This window comes from Pecten maximus, chromosome 17 (genome assembly GCF_902652985.1).
Source record: "Pecten maximus chromosome 17, xPecMax1.1, whole genome shotgun sequence".
Lineage (NCBI taxonomy): Eukaryota > Metazoa > Mollusca > Bivalvia > Pectinida > Pectinidae > Pecten > Pecten maximus.
The window spans coordinates 10,334,215-10,343,178 of record NC_047031.1 but is presented as its reverse complement, the minus strand read 5'-3'; positions in this window follow the sequence as shown (position 1 = coordinate 10,343,178).

The window sequence follows — 8,964 nt, the reverse complement described above, 5'->3', positions numbered from 1 at the left end:
ATGACACCTCACCCGGTCACATTATACTGACGACATGACACCTCACCCGGTCACATTATACTGACGGTATGACACCTCACCCGGTCACATTATACTGACGGTATGACACCTCACCCGGTCACATTATACTGACGACATGACACTTCACCCGGTCACATTATACTGACGACATGACACCTCACCCGGTCACATTATACTGACGACATGACACCTCACCCGGTCACATTATACTGACGACATGACACCTCACCCGGTCACATTATACTGACGACATGACACCTCACCCGGTCACATTATACTGACGACATGACACCTCACCCGGTCACATTATACTGACGACATGACACCTCACCCGGTCACATTATACTGACGGCATGACACCTCACCCGGTCACATTATACTGACATGACACCTCACCCGGTCACATTATACTGACATGACACCTCACCCGGTCACATTATACTGACGACATGACACCTCACCCGGTCACATTATACTGACGACATGACACCTCATCCGGTCACATTATACTGACGGCATGACACCTCACCCGGTCACATTATACTGACGACATGACACTTCACCCGGTCACATTATACTGACGACATGACACCTCACCCGGTCACATTATACTGACATGACACCTCACCCGGTCACATTATACTGACGACATGACACCTCACCCGGTCACATTATACTGACGACATGACACCTCACCCGGTCACATTATACTGACGACATGACACCTCACCCGGTCACATTATACTGACGGCATGATACCTCACCCGGTCACATTATACTGACATGACACCTCACCCGGTCACATTATACTGACATGACACCTCACCCGGTCACATTATACTGACGACATGACACCTCACCCGGTCACATTATACTGACGACATGACACCTCATCCGGTCACATTATACTGACGGCATGACACCTCACCCGGTCACATTATACTGACGACATGACACTTCACCCGGTCACATTATACTGACGACATGACACCTCACCCGGTCACATTATACTGACGACATGACACCACACCCGGTCACATTATACTGACGACATGACACCTCACCCGGTCACATTATACTGACGACATGACACTTCACACGGTCACATTATACTGACGACACGACACCTCACCCGGTCACATTATACTGACGACATGACACCTCACCCGGTCACATTATACTGACGACATGACACCTCACCCGGTCACATTATACTGACGACACGACACCACACCCGGTCACATTATACTGGCACGACACCTCACCCGGTCACATTATACTGACGACATGACACCTCAACCGGTCACATTATACTGACGACATGACACCTCACCCGGTCACATTATACTGACGACATGACACCTCACCCGGTCACATTATACTGACGACATGACACCTCACTCGGTCACATTATACTGACGACATGACACTTCACCCGGTCACATTTACTGACGACATGACACCTCACTCGGTCACATTATACTGACGACACGACACCTCACCCGGTCACATTATACTGACATGACACCTCACCCGGTCACATTATACTGACGACATGACACTTCACCCGGTCACATTATACTGACATGACACCTCACCCGGTCACATTATACTGACGACATGACACCTCACTCGGTCACATTATACTGACATGACACCTCACCCGGTCACATTATACTGACGACACGACACCTCACCCGGTCACATTATACTGACGACATGACACCTCACCTGGTCACATTATACTGACATGACACCTCACCCGGTCACATTATACTTACGACATGACACCTCACCCGGTCACATTATACTGACGACATGACACCTCACCCGGTCACATTATACTGACGACATGACACCTCACCCGGTCACATTATACTGACGGTATGACACCTCACCCGGTCACATTATACTGACGGTATGACACCTCACCCGGTCACATTATACTGACGACATGACACTTCACCCGGTCACATTATACTGACGACATGACACCTCACCCGGTCACATTATACTGACGACATGACACCTCACCCGGTCACATTATACTGACATGACACCTCACCCGGTCACATTATACTGACGACATGACACCTCACCCGGTCACATTATACTGACGACATGACACCTCACCCGGTCACATTATACTGACGACATGACACCTCACCCGGTCACATTATACTGACGGCATGACACCTCACCCGGTCACATTATACTGACATGACACCTCACCCGGTCACATTATACTGACATGACACCTCACCCGGTCACATTATACTGACGACATGACACCTCACCCGGTCACATTATACTGACGACAGGACACCTCATCCGGTCACATTATACTGACGGCATGACACCTCACCCGGTCACATTATACTGACGACATGACACTTCACCCGGTCACATTATACTGACGACATGACACCTCACCCGGTCACATTATACTGACATGACACCTCACCCGGTCACATTATACTGACGACATGACACCTCACCCGGTCACATTATACTGACGACATGACACCTCACCCGGTCACATTATACTGACGACATGACACCTCACCCGGTCACATTATACTGACGGCATGACACCTCACCCGGTCACATTATACTGACATGACACCTCACCCGGTCACATTATACTGACATGACACCTCACCCGGTCACATTATACTGACGACATGACACCTCACCCGGTCACATTATACTGACGACATGACACCTCATCCGGTCACATTATACTGACGGCATGACACCTCACCCGGTCACATTATACTGACGACATGACACTTCACCCGGTCACATTATACTGACGACATGACACCTCACCCGGTCACATTATACTGACGACATGACACCACACCCGGTCACATTATACTGACGACATGACACCTCACCCGGTCACATTATACTGACGACATGACACTTCACACGGTCACATTATACTGACGACACGACACCTCACCCGGTCACATTATACTGACGACGTGACACCTCACCCGGTCACATTATACTGACGACATGACACCTCACCCGGTCACATTATACTGACGACACGACACCACACCCGGTCACATTATACTGGCACGACACCTCACCCGGTCACATTATACTGACGACATGACACCTCAACCGGTCACATTATACTGACGACATGACACCTCACCCGGTCACATTATACTGACGACATGACACCTCACCCGGTCACATTATACTGACGACATGACACCTCACTCGGTCACATTATACTGACGACATGACACTTCACCCGGTCACATTTACTGACGACATGACACCTCACTCGGTCACATTATACTGACGACACGACACCTCACCCGGTCACATTATACTGACATGACACCTCACCCGGTCACATTATACTGACGACATGACACTTCACCCGGTCACATTATACTGACATGACACCTCACCCGGTCACATTATACTAACGACATGACACCTCACTCGGTCATATTATACTGACGACATGACACCTCACCCGGTCGCATTATACTGACGACATGACACATCACCCGGTCACATTATACTGACGACATGACACCTCACCCGGTCACATTATACTGACGACATGACACCTCACCCGGTCACATTATACTGACGACACGACACCTCACGTGGTCACATTATACTGACGACATGACACCTCACCCGGTCACATTATACTGACGACATGACACCTCACCCGGTCACATTATACTGACGACATGACACCTCACCCGGTCACATTATACTGACGACATGACACCTCACCCGGTCACATTATACTGACATGACACCTCACCCGGTCACATTAAACTGACGACATGACACCTCACCCGGTCACATTATACTGACGACATGACACCTCACCCGGTCACATTATACTGACGGCATGACACCTCACCCGGTCACATTATACTGACGACATGACACCTCACCCGGTCACATTATACTGACGACATGACACCTCACTCGGTCACATTATACTGACGACATGAAACTTCACCCGGTCACATTTACTGACGACAAGACACCTCACCCGGTCACATTATACTGACGACACGACACCTCACCCGGTCACATTATACTGACATGACACCTCACCCGGTCACATTATACTGACGACATGACACTTCACCCGGTCACATTATACTGACATGACACCTCACCCGGTCACATTATACTGACGACATGACACCTCACTCGGTCACATTATACTGACATGACACCTCACCCGGTCACATTATACTGACGACACGACACCTCACCCGGTCACATTATACTGACGACATGACACCTCACCCGGTCACATTATACTGACATGACACCTCACCCGGTCACATTATACTGACGACATGACACCTCACCCGGTCACATTATACTGACGACATGACACCTCACCCGGTCACATTATACTGACGACATGACACCTCACCCGGTCACATTATACTGACGATATGACACCTCACCCGGTCACATTATACTGACGACACGACACCACACCCGGTCACATTATACTGACACGACACCTCACCCGGTCACATTATACTGACGACATGACACCTCAACCGGTCACATTATACTGACGACATGACACCTCACCCGGTCACATTATACTGACGACATGACACCTCACCCGGTCACATTATACTGACGACATGACACCTCACCCGGTCACATTATACTGACGACATGACACCTCACTCGGTCACATTATACTGACGACATGACACTTCACCCGGTCACATTTACTGACGACATGACACCTGACTCGGTCACATTATACTGACGACACGACACCTCACCCGGTCACATTATACTGACATGACACCTCACCCGGTCACATTATACTGACGACATGACACTTCACCCGGTCACATTATACTGACATGACACCTCACCCGGTCACATTATACTGACGACATGACACCTCACTCGGTCATATTATACTGACGACATGACACCTCACCCGGTCACATTATACTGACGACATGACACATCACCCGGTCACATTATACTGACGACATGACACCTCACCCGGTCACATTATACTGACGACATGACACCTCACCCGGTCACATTATACTGACGACACGACACCTCACCCGGTCACATTATACTGACGACATGACACCTCACCCGGTCACATTATACTGACGACATGACACCTCACCCGGTCACATTATACTGACGACATGACACCTCACCCGGTCACATTATACTGACGACATGACACCTCACCCGGTCACATTATACTGACATGACACCTCACCCGGTCACATTAAACTGACGACATGACACCTCACCCGGTCACATTATACTGACGACATGACACCTCACCCGGTCACATTATACTGACGGCATGACACCTCACCCGGTCACATTATACTGACGACATGACACCTCACCCGGTCACATTATACTGACGACATGACACCTCACTCGGTCACATTATACTGACGACATGAAACTTCACCCGGTCACATTTACTGACGACATGACACCTCACTCGGTCACATTATACTGACGACACGACACCTCACCCGGTCACATTATACTGACATGACACCTCACCCGGTCACATTATACTGACGACATGACACTTCACCCGGTCACATTATACTGACATGACACCTCACCCGGTCACATTATACTGACGACATGACACCTCACTCGGTCACATTATACTGACATGACACCTCACCCGGTCACATTATACTGACGACACGACACCTCACCCGGTCACATTATACTGACGACATGACACCTCACCCGGTCACATTATACTGACATGACACCTCACCCGGTCACATTATACTGACGACATGACACCTCACCCGGTCACATTATACTGACGACATGACACCTCACCCGGTCACATTATACTGACGACATGACACCTCACCCGGTCACATTATACTGACGATATGACACCTCACCCGGTCACATTATACTGACGACACGACACCACACCCGGTCACATTATACTGACACGACACCTCACCCGGTCACATTATACTGACGACATGACACCTCAACCGGTCACATTATACTGACGACATGACACCTCACCCGGTCACATTATACTGACGACATGACACCTCACCCGGTCACATTATACTGACGACATGACACCTCACCCGGTCACATTATACTGACGACATGACACCTCACTCGGTCACATTATACTGACGACATGACACTTCACCCGGTCACATTTACTGACGACATGACACCTGACTCGGTCACATTATACTGACGACACGACACCTCACCCGGTCACATTATACTGACATGACACCTCACCCGGTCACATTATACTGACGACATGACACCTCACTCGGTCACATTATACTGACGACGTGACAACTCACCCGGTCACATTATACTGACGACACGACACCACACCCGGTCACATTATACTGACACGACACCTCACCCGGTCACATCATACTGACGACACGACACCTCACTCGGTCACATTATACTGACGACATGACACCTCACCCGGTCACATTATACTGACGACATGACACCTCACCCGGTCACATTATACTGACGGTATGACACCTCACCCGGTCACATTATACTGACACGACACCTCACCCGGTCACATTATACTGACACGACACCTCCCCCTGTCACATTATACTGACGACATGACACCTCACCCGGTCACATTATACTGACGACATGACACCTCACCCGGTCACATTATACTGACGACATGATATCTAACCCGGTCACATTATAATGACACAATGGCTCCTCATATCAAAACTGTAACACGGTACACAATTAATTACAATATGATATAATTTTGTGCCATTATTCAAACGAACCGCTTTAAGCATAATTAAGGATTAAGGAGTACACTCCAGTTTTTTTATGTTATGACTGTATAACAGAAAAAATAATTGATGTTAATTTTTATAATTTAATTTCGTCTTATACACACCAAGATATTTCACTTTCTTTGGCGAACTCTTTTCTGTGATAAATTATTACGCAACGTCATCAGCCAATCAAAAATGACGTTACATTTCGCAACGTCAAAAATTTTGTTATGGAGGTATAACAAAATTATTTCAGCCAATGAAAATGCGTGTTTCATACAAAATTAAATTATATGTGTTTAAATGTGACCAGTCGGTTTGTCATTGTTTTGAATGAGTATGAATTCAGTGTCGGCTGAAGGTTTAACATAGGAACTATTGATAAACACGTTCGCCGCAGTATATGGTGTTATGGTGCAGTATATGGTGTTATGGTGTTATGGTTCAGTATATGGTGTTATGGTGTTATGGTGCAGTATATGGTGTTATGGTGCAGTATATGGTGTTATGGTTCAGTATGTGGTGTTATGGTGTTATGGTGCAGTATATGGTGTTATGGTGTGTGTGTGTGTGTGTTATGGTGTTATGGTGCAGTATATGGTGCAGTATATGGTGTTATGGTGCAGCATATGGTGTTATGGTGTTATGGTGCAGTATATGGTGTTATGGTGCAGTATATGGTGTTATTGTTCAGTATATGGTGTTATGGTGTTATGGTGCAGTATATGGTGTTATGTTGTGTGTTATGGTGTTATGGTGCAGTATATGGTGTTATGGTGCAGTATATGGTGTTATGGTGCAGTATATGATGTTATGGTGTTATGGTGCAGTATATGGTGTTATGTTGTGTGTTATGGTGCAGTATATGGTGTTATGGTGTGTGTTATGGTGTTGTGGTGCAGTATATGGTGTTATGGTGTGTGTTATGGTGTTATGGTGTTATGGTGCAGTATATGGTGTTATGTTGTGTGTTATGGTGTTATGGTGTTATGGTGCAGTATATGGTGTTATGGTGCAGTATATGGTGTTATGTTGTGTGTTATGGTGTTATGGTGCACTATGGGTGTTTGCCTATTAACGATCCTTTTACAAATATATCGATTCAAATTCGATTGTAATTTACAAAATAAATTCTTAAAAAATAATAATAATGATAATAAATTGTAATTACACGAATGTTGCTCTAGATACACGTAATAACAAGTGTTATATTGCATACCTGTTTTATCAATTAAATACAAAAGGAGAAAGTGAATAGAGAATTAAATATACATAATAACATACTAGTGTGTGAATTCGACAGGATACCTTTGTTTCACCTGTTTGTGCCCTTTGTTTAACCCCGACTATTTATAGAATTTAAGTAGAAAACAAAGAAATAAGGACACAACCCCAGGTCATTACCGGCGGGTTTACCCTTATGTTCTTGTTTTTGTTATGGGATGAGTTTACAAATACAACATACATGTATGTTTGTTTCTTTAATCACTCATCATTTCACATCTCAGTTAAATCATTTCACGTCTCAATTAAATAATTTCACATCTCAGTTCAATCATTTCACATCTCAGTTAAATCATTTTACGTCTCAGTAAAAAATAATTTTACATCTCAATTAAATCATTTCGCATCTCAATCAAATCATTTCAAATCTCAATTTAATCATTTTATTTCTCAATTTATTTATTTATATAACGATAATGATAAAGATTATATACCAATAATTATACAGAGTCTATAACGATGAGTATACAGAGTATATAACGATAATTATACAGAGTATCTAACGATAATTATACAGAGTCTATAACGATAATTATACAGAGTATATAACGATAATTATACAGAGTATATAACGATAATTATACAGAGTATATAACGATGATTATACAGAGTCTATAACGATGATTATACGGAGTATATAACGATAATTATACAGAGTATATAACGATAATTATACAGAGTCTATAACGATAATTATACAGAGTCTATAACGATGAGTATACAGAGTATATAACGATAATTATACAGAGTATATAACGATGATTATACAGAGTCTATAACGATGATTATACGGAGTATATAACGATAATTATACAGAGTC